Source organism: Eucalyptus grandis, chromosome 8 (genome assembly GCF_016545825.1).
Source record: "Eucalyptus grandis isolate ANBG69807.140 chromosome 8, ASM1654582v1, whole genome shotgun sequence".
NCBI classification, from domain to species: Eukaryota; Viridiplantae; Streptophyta; class Magnoliopsida; order Myrtales; family Myrtaceae; genus Eucalyptus; species Eucalyptus grandis.
Genome location: NC_052619.1, coordinates 13,168,680 through 13,181,849, shown reverse-complemented (window position 1 = coordinate 13,181,849; position 13,170 = coordinate 13,168,680). Strand labels below are relative to the sequence as shown.

At 41.2% G+C, this 13,170-nt stretch overlaps 1 pseudogene; it reads right to left on the bottom strand.

Annotated features, from left to right (window-relative positions):
* Nucleotides 1–1,851: 1,851 nt before the first annotated feature.
* LOC120286982 lies at nt 1,852–10,575 on the bottom strand (annotated as a pseudogene).
* Nucleotides 10,576–13,170: the final 2,595 nt, after the last annotated feature.

Genomic DNA, 13,170 nt, shown 5'->3' with positions numbered 1-13,170 from the left:
CTGCTATCGCTCCAACGGCTAAAGCGAAGTGAAAGATAGAGGCAGCAACGGCAAAACTATATAAAGGCTTCTGGGTCTGCGAATTTGAAAAATCTGGGGAGAAGGAACGTCGCGTGATCTGGTGGTCTTCGAAGATTTGCGGCGAACGTTCCCCTCGGCTGCACACCTCCACGGACACGGAACCGAAGAAGATGCAGGGATGCCACCGGGCAGTGGGGACACACTGCTGTTGGCAGGGACGGATAAAAAGAGAGGATTCGCCCATTTCGTGGGTCGTCGTCATCTGTCTTGGGCTTTTCTTCGTTGGGGTGTAGATTGGGGATTGGTCCTTCTCCCCTATGTGCCGCGAGAATGCGTCCCACATAATCAGAAGATATGATAATTAGGACGCCTTTTTATCCTCAATTCCCCCGGTGATTCTTGCATATCTTAATTGATTATAATTGATATAATCTTTATCTTAATCATCTAATGAAACATGTACTATTCATTAATATAGAAATACACATAAATTATTTCTTTGTTATAGCGTTTTTCTTTTGATAACTACCGACCCAAAAGTTGTCGATCCCCTCATATGAGAACCACCCCACCGTACTTGATGGTCATGTCTCGTGATCGAACGAAGAGCAAGAAAAGGCAGCTGAAGAAGGAGAACAGGGACGAAAACGTAAAGCCATGTAGAAAAATCGGCAGAAACTAAAAAGGACCGAAGCTTTAAATTCCTTTTTCCGTTTTGTGGGATTATGAGACAGAAGCAATCATTTACACTGTCGATTTCAAGGAAATCACAACAGCCATTAATGAGGTATACACATACATCATGTGTATCTACTTAAACTTTGACTTGCTTTCGTCAACCAGCCTCTGTCATCAGTGTTCACCAAACTCCATGAGAGACTTGGGCACTAACTACAACGTCTACTCTCTCTCACTCTCTCATTCTCTCTCATTCTCTTTACGAGAATTTGGTTTGACAAAGATCATTTGATTTACAGGTGGCCAACGCAAGAGGATGTTCAAGCTCTAGTCTGAAGCGAACAGTTTCCTTTATAACTTGAACAAGGATTACTATTGATAAGTACATTAATCTCATGAGACATGCAGGAAGAGGGAGTGGGAATTTAATTTGAATCCATCTATATGTTTTTATACCATCCAGTAAATATTATTTCCTATTCACAAGGAGCCATTCCGTTTAATGACTATAATTTCATGGAATTTACTGCTTAATAACCAAGTAGGAGAAGTCCTGCAATAATCATTAGAAGATTGAATTTCTTTATGCCACTTATACTCTCCTCTATAACAACCCGTGACTTTCGGATAGCAAATCTCCAACGGTACGACTGTTCTATAGATCCGAAGCTGATGACAGACCACTGGACATGTTAATGATATCAAAAGCGTATCTTAAGAGATAAAGCAGTGTATACGGAATATTAAAATCACCCGCTTAATTTATAGCAGAAGACCAAGTGTCAGAACTGACTTTTAACTGAGAAGACTTGGACCAAACATCCAGTGTAAGAGGTGGCATAATCAGAGAGTTCCGGAGCAAAGTGACACAGAGGAGACCTACTATGATGGAACGAAAAGGACTATTTCTCTTAACTTTACTGAGCGGAGCGTGGATACATCTAACTTTTTCGCAATCCAGGAGTCCTCCTTTCCATTTCAATTTGATAAGTTGTCCGAACGTAATCAACGGTAGAATGGAGACGGAAAATGCAAGAAGGACCACTTTTGGCAATAACCCGGACGACAGACGAAAGGTACGGTCATCTGCTGCTAGAAAGTGCACGCGAAACAAAGAAAATGGTGGTGGGCGTACTGTCGCCTAGTGAGTGGTCAGAGTGTATCCAGGGTGATGAAAGACATGGTGTCCTTTCTCAGGGTATTACGCCAGGTAATTGCCTCTGAGGAGGTCCTCTCCATTTCCATCACTCCTTGCGGCTTATTCTTCAATGGAGCATGGTCAACATATCGTCATTTCAAAGGCAACTAACCTATAAGATTATTTTGCTCACTGATGCAGTTATGGGTCTCCTCATTTCGTGCTTAAATGCCCTTTTAAGGCACCACACCAGACAAAAAGGGAAGTGCCAATTCTAAGCATGGCTATGTGATGGAAGTGAAGTAATTGTTCATACATTAGAATGCGAAATCCCAGCTCTAATGAATTAGAACTACCAGGGACTTTTTCATACGCACAGCCACATAAAATATTGTTTACACAGGTTGCATTTAAACGTTTAGAAATCACAATAACAGACATCATTCTGCGTCCAAAAACCATCATTTGAAACCAGAACATGTGAACAGAATTCGACAAAAACTACTACAAAATGACACAAAAGTGACTCATGATTGCAAAGTCCTAACCTCTAAGTTTGTCGGACCTCCATATGGGGTCCACAAAATCAGCGGTGGGTTGGGTCGGATTTGGGTCGGGTCATTAATGGGTCGACTCAAATTGTGAACCGTTATAATTAGCCATTTAAGCAATGTAAATTTTTCGACCCATCTTGACCAATCCCGACCCCATAGTAATAAAATACTTTCATATTTAACCAAATTTAGGAAAACTTATTCTTATGTTTTTTTTTTAAAGATTATATTACTAAAAAACTTCCAAGCTTACTTCTTATATATATATATATATATATATATATATATATATATATTATTTTTAAAATTGAATTTCTAAAATAGTTTTATACAACATAAATTTAATGGACAATTTTTATAATTTTTAAAATAATTATTTTAAAAAATCAAATATTAATTATTTTATTTTTTAAAATTAATTTTTAAAATATAATTTTCTTTTTTCTTTTTTTGGTTCTTCGAGCCTTGCTAGATCCAACGAGCTTGAGTCTCGCCGGCGTCGGGCAAGCTCGAGCTCGCCCCCTCGTCGGATGTGGCGGGCTCGAGCCTCGCTAGACATCGGCGAGGCCTCCGCCTCACTAGATTTGGCGAGCTCAAGCCTCGCCCGGCGTCGGGCAAGCTCGACTCGCCCCTCACCGGATGCGGCGAGGCTCACCGGCGTTGGGCGAGCTCGAGCTCGCACCTCGCCCGGATCTGGTGAGGCTCGAACCTCGCGACACCGGTGAGTTCGAGTCTCACCCCGGATTGGTGAGGTTCAAGCCTCGCCGGGCATCGGCAAGGTTCGAGCCTCGCCGGTGTCGGCGGGCCTGCCTCGCTAGATCCGCGAGCTCGGGCGCCCGACATCACCGAGTTCGAGGCTCGCGGCCGGTCGCCGGCCATTCTTGTGCCGACAACAAGAGGAAGAAGAAAGAAAAAAAAAAAGGAAGAAAGAAAGAAAAGAACAAGAAAAAAAAAAAAAAAAAGAAAAAATTAAAATAAAAAAAATAATTATAATTTCAGTATTTATAAAAATTATTTTTGTAAAGTTAAAAAAGAGAAGAGAGTTTCTCTCTTAAGACCCACTAAAACTCACCTATCAAAGTAAAAACCCATTTAACTATTTTTGTCAAAAATAAGTGACCCATATATGACCCATTTATGATTTAAATGGGCCATAAATGGGTCTAAGACTCATTTGACACCTCTAGGTCCAAGAAAGAAATTCCGCATCACAATCTAGGAATTACACACAACTTGTCAAGTTCTCCTCAATTTCGGGGTGTTATTGCAGTAGACGGAAGTCCTTCTGCCACCCGAGCAGTTGTGGCCAAAACAGTAGAACGCGGGTAGTAATGATGAGTCTTTGCCAAGCATATATTTGCCATGAAATTGAATTGCTTGTTTTCAACAACGAAAGGTTGTGATGCGTACTCCTCAATTGGCATCCACTTTAATCAAAATAAAATATATCCAGTTCAAGTCATTAATTTGGCCAAAGAAAGAACCGATCTTTGAACACCGCTACTAAATGGGTAGATCCAAACAGATATCTAGTGCAGTCTCATCGTTGATGTGCTTAATAAATTATACATTAAATTTTACTCCATTCATTGTTTAGCACGCATGAGCAAGAACGCAAGATTAAAGCACAATGCCCAGCATCGTACAAGACAGCCCAAGCAAAGATTTAATTGGTAAAAAGTCCTCATACTTCAAGCAAAATCAAGAACTACCGCATGGACAGGCAGCCTGTTGTCGCCAACTGCCGCACGACCGCCGCCTACTGATACATGACTGCCAACTATCGTCGCCAACCGGCGCGCAAGATCACCGCCCACGGCTCATTGGCGGTCGGTGGTGACGGTCGCGGTCGTCTTGGCGGTCGTGCGCGATCATGCGGTGGCGGGCAGCCATCGTGCAGCAGTTGTTCGGCGGTGGGCGATGGTCGACAATCCGTGAGTAAGAAGAAAAAACAAATAAATACAAAAAATTATAAATTTTACCAAACGTATTTTTATTTTTTTATTTCAAAAATATAAATTTTGTATAATTACTAAACACCTTATTTTAGTCAAAATTGTTCCCCGGAGTAGAAATAGAAAAAAAAACTCTTTCTAAAAAAATAGTTATTGAAATAGAAATGTTGTCATGTGCGCCCATAATGTAGTGCTAGAGTATGACTCTGAACTTCTAAGAACTACCGAATGAACAGATCACATGTCACATTTCTATCTCTTTGCATCTTCATATCAGATTCTTAAAAGAGCGAGTGCAAGAAATGGGACAATTACCTCTCTTCTATCATTCAAGACGAAAGCACCAACGCCGACCCTACGTGAAGCATTCACAGCAACGGTATCAGGGATCTCAGGAAGCCAGCAGATAAGAATCAAGTGACTTGGTTCAGCATGATGGTACTTGAATCCTTCCTGATGGTACTTGAATCCTTCCTGCCAAATTAGGAAAGTCTATCATACCTAAATCTACCAAACTTTCAGCTAGAAAGAGATTTAACAAGCATGGCATAAATCTCTCAAGGAACAAAGCTAATTCTTAGCCAAGGAAAAACATATTGAACGTTGGTGAGGCTCAAGCCGACCGATCCCGGGCGCTGACATTGGCGCCGGTCTCGAGGAGGTACTTGAGACGGTTGATGTCGCTGGGGTGAGAGGCCTCGAAGATGTAGCCGAAGAGATGCTGTTGAGGGAGACGGAGCAACCGAAGTCGTCGGGGTAGGGTCGATGCCATCCATGTCGGGGTAGGGAGGGAAGGAAAAACAGAAGCCAAAACAGAAGTGACTCCTAGATTACCAAAAAGTTTAGATGTATTAATACTTCGCTTGGTAAAGTTAAGAGAATAGTCCTTTTTGGTCCATTATACATGGTCTCTTTATCACTTTGTTCCAGAATTGCCAATGCCACCTCTTGCGGTGAATGTTTGGTCAAGTCTTCACCGTTGTATTTGGTGCTTATGGTTAGTCTTTTGCTATAATTTTAGCTGGTGAATTGTGATTCTCAGTGTATTCTGTTTTTATCTCTTAGAATATCAATTTTGATATCATAAGCATGTCAAGTCAGCAGACAAGCAAGATAAGACTGCAAGTAGTGAGGATCAAGAATTACTTAGCTGGGAAGATGCTGGCTATGATGGAGTTGAAGTTGAAATCCAGGAGCCTATGGATACTTGTGACTTCATCGATAAGCTCAGAGCTTCAATTTCCAAATGGAGAGAATGGTAACAAATTTCATCCTCTCTTCATTGTTTTCGTTTAGATGTCATTTGTTGATCTATGTGTATCTTATGCCTTGTTAGTTATCATGAGTCACAGAAGAGGAGAGGCGTCTGGATCAAAGTGGCCTTGTCAAGTCACTAGTTAAGGCACATACGGTTCTTCATGGAACAAAACATATTCGGGTAGCTTGCCTGATGATAGATCTATTCCCTGGACATGCTTCCTATGCAGCATTAGCTAGCAATTTCATAATGTATCAAGTGTTCTCATGATTTTTGTTTTCGTGAGAACTGGGCAGGAGGGATTTAGGTACGGGCAGGTGCTTTACTTAGGTGGCTACTGCTGCTTTTGGTCTGAATTAAAAAGGAGAGATAACTATGAACCCTCAATGTCATTCGTTGGATTGTTTCTTTCGGCTACTCTTAGACAGTCAAATTAGAGGAAGGAATGGACAAAGGCCTTACTTAGACCTTCATAACTCATAAGCCAAAACATATGAGTGCAAGTTCGTTCTTTCCAGATGCCTGGTTTCTGGTAAGATTACAGCATGACTTGGCAGTTTCGAAGTCGAGACGTTTTCTTCTCTTTCCAGGTGCTTGTGGTTATTGAGAAAGGCAGGAAATTTGAACGCACGGGCATCTGGAAGCTCTGACTGGACCTGTTGATGAGGTGAGAAACTTCGATAATTAATGTTGCATCAGATGTATTGGGCGAGGATGTTTTTGCTATAGCTATCAGAGAATAAAAGAACCAACGGAATAAGTGATTTTTTTCATATGTTGGGCACCGTCTAAATAAAGCAAACATGCTAAAATTTATTAGGAAATCAAGGGGAACTTTTTAAGGGGCCTGAAGACCAAATTTAGCTAATAGTAACATGATGCTGCAAGGTGCTATATCCTCTGAATAGGGAACTAACTTGCTTCGCGTTCTATCTTAAAATTGCCTTATAAATGAATACCAGGGTAAAAGAGAAACCTTTTTATATCCCCATCCAAACACTCTTGTTTCTCTCCCACATTTTCCTCTCCCCCGACGCTTCAAAGTTCAAACCGTCCTTAACGCCGTCCAGGAGTTGATCCTGGGAAAAGTCGGCTTCCATGCACTTATGGTTTGCCACGTGTGTGGGCCATGGCAAATATTGGATCATCTAAAAATAAATATATCTAAAGGATACTCCTGAATTAATTAGTCAAGGTCATCGTTAATTGTGCAATAAGAGGATCATAGACCTATTCAAAGAATGAGATAATGGTCATAATTGATCTGAAGGCAACTTAGATGATTTATTACTAGTGGACCTAAGATATCTACAACTATTAGTTACCACCGCCATTTGAACCATCTCTCCTTACTCATCATCATAAACAACTCGTCCCCAATCTCATCTCCAACCTTTCCCCATGAATAATGCTTCCGATACTGCCGCGCTGGGTGGCCCAACCAGTGCCCTTACAAACTCAAAACGAGTCCCGTTCCTTCCGTGCTCACGGGCGGGCACACTTGCTCGACATGCACACGTGCCCCAGGCGCGAGCTTGAAACACAAAAGGAGACTAAAAGCCCAGACATCGGCAACACAGGCAAACACAAGAGAACAGCCTTAGCACAGTAAAAATCTGTTGGGAAACTATAGACAAACCATCATTTACACCATTCCAAGGGCTGAAAAAGGCCAGACATTGGCAACACAGGCAAACACAAGATTTTAGTCTACGAATTGAAGATGAGAAAAACAGTGAGCCCCTATATCTCCAAAACATAAGAAACAAAAGACCATGTGACATGATAACCAGAAAATTCTTGCCTAGCCTACATGTGCGGCCCACAAAATCGGCGGTGGGGATCAACACGGCCCAGTAGGCCTGGGTCAGGAAGAAGTTCCGCATCACAATCCAGGAATTACACGCAACTTGCCAAGTTCTCCTCAATTTCAGGGGTTATTGCATTAGATGGAAGTCCTTCTGCCACCCCAGCAGTTGTGGCCAAAACAGCAGAACCCGGGTAGCAATGATCAGCCTTTGCCAAGCATATGTTCGCCATAAAATTGAATTGCTTGTTTTCAACGATGAAAGGTTGTGCTGCGTACTCCTCAATTGGCATCCACTATAATCAAAATAAAATATATCCAGTTCAGTTCATAAATTTGGCCAAAGAAAGAACCAACAGATATCCAGCGAAGTCTCTAAAATCAAGAAGATATGCAAGTGTGCAATTTTACCTTTGCTGCCTCAGTCTCTACATTCTGTAACTCAATTGCAGCAGATTCTGGCTGAAGCACACAAAGGAAGAACAAATCTGACTTCGTGAAGAATGATCTGTGGCTTTGTCTGTGACAGAACATAAGAGATAGAATGTGAGAAAAGCGAAAGCAAATTTGAACATCAGAAGGCTAAAATCAGAAATCTAAATGAAGATCAAAACATACTAAAGATTGAGGATTTTCTCTACCTGAAACAGAGGACTTCCACGAATTTAGTGTCTACCTGTAGAGCATAAAAGAATAGGCTTTACTTGGAATTCTCAAGTGAAATGCCTTAGAGAATTAAGTTTATACACGACATAAAACTCATCACTTACTCCCATCTCTTCCTTAACTTCCTTGACAACCGCATGACATATATACTCACCCTACGAGGATAGAGTCACAGTCAAACCATTGCAATATGCATCGATACTTCTTATGCAGCACCCGATATCTTTAACATACTCACCTCATTCAGAACTCCAGTGGGGAGTTTCCACACCCGTATCTTGGAACATTCCATTACGCTCTTGGACTACAAGCACCTAGAAAGGGGACAAAGTTTTTAAATTCTTTAAAGCATTGTGCGTCTAGTTGCAGTAGAATCACGCTGAAAAACAAGATAAAGCAGAGTGAACAGATACCTCTCGTCTATCATTCAGGACAAAAGCAGCAACGCCGACCATCCGTGAAGCATCCACGGCAACAGTATGAGGGATCTCAGGAAGCCAGCAGACAAGCATCAAGCCACTTCCTTCGGTATGGTGGCGCTTGAATCCTTCCTGCCAAATTAGAACCTTCAATCATACCTAAATCTGCCAAAATTTCTGCTAGAAACGGATTTAACAAGCGAACTAAATCTCTCCGGGACATATATAGTGGACGGGTTATTTCGACCTAAATCCACCCATTTATTGAACTCCCGTCGCCTGGAACGAGGCCGGTCTCTGCGGCGGCGAAGTGGGGAGGCCGAGGACTCTGCGACCGCACGTTGGCGCCGGTCGATGTCGCCGGCGGGAGAGGCGTCGAAGATGTCGCCGATGGGATCATGTTGAGGGCGACGGAGCAACCGAAGTCGTCGGGGTCGGGGTCGATGCCGTCCATGCCGGGGTCGAGCATCCAAGAAGAGTGTTCAACTTCAAGGATGTTTTTAAGAAGGCTGAAGGAGAAGGGGGATTTTGATCTTTTTGGGTTGGGTAGTCAAGGGTTTGAAATGGACGTACTCCCAATCCTGCTAAGGGCCTGTTTTTGGACCCATTTCACCCCGTTTCTAATATTTTAGCCAATTCATTTACGATCTAACCTCAGACCCAAAAATAAAAAAAGAAATTTACAATCTAGCCTATTAAAAATAGTTAAAGAATGGGTTTTAGATTTATTTTGACACCTCTAATATGTACCTTTACTATAATGTCGACAAGATGTGAATACTCCCAGGGCAATTTGAGCCAGACATCCTTCTTCCCCTGCAACCAAAAGATACTAGATAAGAAATACAGTGCAAAATAGTGGTATTCTTAGACCCGAGCAGGTCTTTAAATTGCTTCACCTGAACAGGCCATTCCAAAGTGCCTTCCTCCCACAAGCCATTTACGGGCAAATGAGGGGAAGGAACACGGATAAAGGCCTCACTAGGCTCTCTAGCCACAGTGCTTCCTATTTGCTGGATCCCACCTGAAGGGAGGTCACTACCTTATCCTAGCATACTAGGTTGGTAAATCCCCAATGAAAGGTCCAGGATCCTCTCGGGTGGCCGGACCGGCACAAATTGGAAAAAATAAATAAATTGACAAGACCGATAAAATAGAAGTTTCATCACTTGTAGTTTCCAGCTTGATGTTGAAGCTCGGAGCAAGGGGCCAAACACATCAGCATCCATATCCTCCTTGATCTCCAGAATGACTCCACCATATAAATCCTCAAATCCATTAAGTAGTTGAATCTGCTAAATCCCACTATCGTTTATCTTCAGCCATGCCTTGCCTCAAAGCTAAGGAGGGAAACTATGAGCACACTTTTAGGAGCTTGAGAGGAGAGAGAGAGAGAGAGAGAGAGAGAGAGAGATCGTTTGATACTTTGAACTATCGTTGCAATCTATTTATACACAATCACTGGTGGTCGGGATGACCAAATGAGTAAAAAACGAGGTCAAGATGACCACATGAGTAAAGACGAAGCGTGTTGCAGAAGAGCAATAGCTGTGCATTTGCAAGATAACAACCTAAATTAGTTTGGGAAAATGTTATAAATGGTCTCTGTATTTTTATTTAATATGCAATCTCATCCTTGAACTTTCAATTTGGTTCATGAACTATTGATAAATGTTTGATTTAGTCCATGAACTTTCTATTTGCTCAATTTGGTCCATGAATTATTTAATAAATGTTCGATTTAGTCCTTCCGATATTGTTTTCCTTTTTCCTCTTTTTTTTTTTTTTTCTTCTCTTCTCTCTCCTCCCATGGCAGCGGAAAGCCAAGTCAGACGAGGGTTGCCCTCGTCGGTGTTGGGCGAGGGCCTGCCGACGACGGGCAAGGAGCGTCCTTGCCGAGTTGTGAGGCCCATCCTTGGGATGTAGGTGAGGGCGGCCTTTGCGGCGTCGGGCGAGGCTCCCTCGTAGATGCGGCGAGGCCCCCTCCCCTATGTCGAGCGAGGAGCCCCTCCCGTGTCGGGCGAGGCCGCCCACACCAATGTCGGGTGAGGGCGTCCTCACCAAATTTGGGAGGGCCATCCTTGTCGGACGTGGCGGGCTCGCCCGGCGCGGGTGCTCCTCGCCAAATCTGCGAGGGAGCCCCTCGCTTGATCTTTGGTGAGGGCGACCATTGCCGAACACTAGCTTCCCTCACTAGCTCCGCCATGGCCGGCGGAGGGAAGAGAAAGAAGCAAAAAAAAAAAAAAAAAAGGAAAACATTAACGGAAAGATTAAATCGGACATTTATCAAATGGTTCGGGACTAAATTGAGTAAATCGAAAGTTCAGGGAGTAGATCGGACATTTATCAATAATCGGGATCAAATTGATCAAATTGAAAGTTCAATGACGGGATTGCACATTAAGTAAAAGTACAAGGACCATTTATGACATTTTTCCTATTAGTTTTAGAGTCCAAAAACAATAACTTTGCATTTGCAAGATAGCGACTGTGCTTTTGGAGTTTTGCCTAAATTAGCTTTTTGGAGTCCAAAAACAATAGCTTTGCATTAGCAAGATAGCGACCTATGGTTGGCGGTCGTGCAGTGGTTGTGTGATTTGTGTGACGGCGTCATGACGGTGATAAATCTTGTGATCGTGCAGCAGGTCATGCGCGACGGGCGGCCGTCGTGCGTGGTTGTGCGGTGGCTGGTGGCAGTTGACGATCCGTGAGTAAGAAGAAAAAATAAATAAATACAAAAATTTATAAATTTTTACCAAACACATTTCTATTTTTTTTTTTAATTTCAAGAATATAAATTTTTATAATTACTAGATACCTTATTTTATTCAGAAATCGTTCCCGGATTAGAAATAGAAAAAAACTCTTTCTGAAAAGAAGTAATTCATCGGAATAGAAACATTTGCCATGCACAACCGTAGTGTCGGTGCTAGAGTATGACTCAAACTTCTAAGAACTACGAATGAATAGATCACATGTTGCATTTCTATCTCTTTGCATCTTCCTATAAGATAATCTTAAAAGAGCGAGTGCAAGAAATGGGACAATGGCAAGAAAGTTATCTCTCTTTTTATCATTCAAGACGAAAGCACCAACGCGCCGACCTATGTGAAGCATTCACAACAACGGTATAGGGGTCTCGAAGCCAACATACAAGGATCAAGTGACTTGGTTCAGCATGATGGTACTTGAATCATTCACGCCAAATTAGGAACGTCTATCATACCTAAACCTACCAAACTTTCTGCTAGAAAGAGATTTAACAAGCATGGACCGTCGAGTTGAACTAAATCTCTCAGGGAACAAGGCTAATTCTTAGTTAAGGAAAAACATATTGAATGTTGGTGAGGCTCAAGCCGACCGGTCCCCGGCGACATTGGCGCTAGTCTTGAGGAGGTATTTGGACGGTTGATGTCGCCGGGCGAGCCTCGAAGATGTAGCCGAAGAGATCTTTGTTGAGGAGGGAGACTGAGCAACCTTGAAGTCGTCGGGGTAGGGTTGATGCCGTCCATGTCGTGGTTGAGCATCCAAGAAGAAGCGTTAGGAGTTGCTCCTTCTTTCCTCGGCGGATGTTAACGAGGGTATTTGGCTATGAAGAGAGAGAGAGAGGTGGTGGGGAAGAGGCGGGCGAAAGAGTCTTGATCTTTTTGGGCCATGTTTGGCAATCAGATAAAATTATATGATTTATTCTATCCTATGTTTGGTGCTTACTCGGGATAAGATAAAGTTGGATATAATGTGGATATAAACAAGATAAAATTATCTCATGGAGAAGTGGGATAAAGTGGATAGGATTTCTAATGTTCATAATAAGAAAGTTATTTTTCTCGAATAACAAACTTATTAAATAAAAAAAAATTGAAAATATATTTTAATATAAATATTATTTGAATTCTAATTTAAGAAATTTAAAATAAAAAAAATAGAAATTTATTTTTAATTAATATTATTTAATTTATATATTCAACTTTAATTCTATCTTATAATAAACATTCAATCTATAAATTAAATATTTATATTTATTATATATTTTAGGTATTTTTGTATTTTAGGTATGTTAGTAGATTACTATTTGATAAAATTTTATTAAAAAATGATGAAAGGGGAAAAAGAAATAATAAAGAAAATAATACTAAAAGGAAAAATAAAATAAAATAAATTAAGGAATAGTTTTTACGAGAGATTTTCACTATCTCCATTTATGAACATTTAGGTTCATTTAAATGATATACCGTTTATATAAAAAAAAAAAAAATGTACATGATATGACGTGAACATATTTGACTTTAATCTTTGTAATTCACCAAACAATTGACATGATATAAAAAAAATCCAGGTATTTTATATCCTATCATATCCAGTCTATTCCACTGGGATTAAAATGCAGAAACCGAGGAGGTTCGGTAGGAGGTTTGTAATAGGAATGGGCGTAAGATGGAAACGGGCTTGAAAAGGATGTACTCCCCAACCCATTTAGACCCATATCTTTAGATAGTTCGTCTTTTGGACTCATATAACCTTTTTCTAATATTTATTCAATTCATTTACGATCTAACCTATTGTACCTGTGGACTACGTCCGAACACATGATCCTATCGAAACAGGATGGAAGGAAAAACAGAAGCCAAAACAATAGTGACTCTAGATTACCAAAAAGTTTAGATGTATTAATAC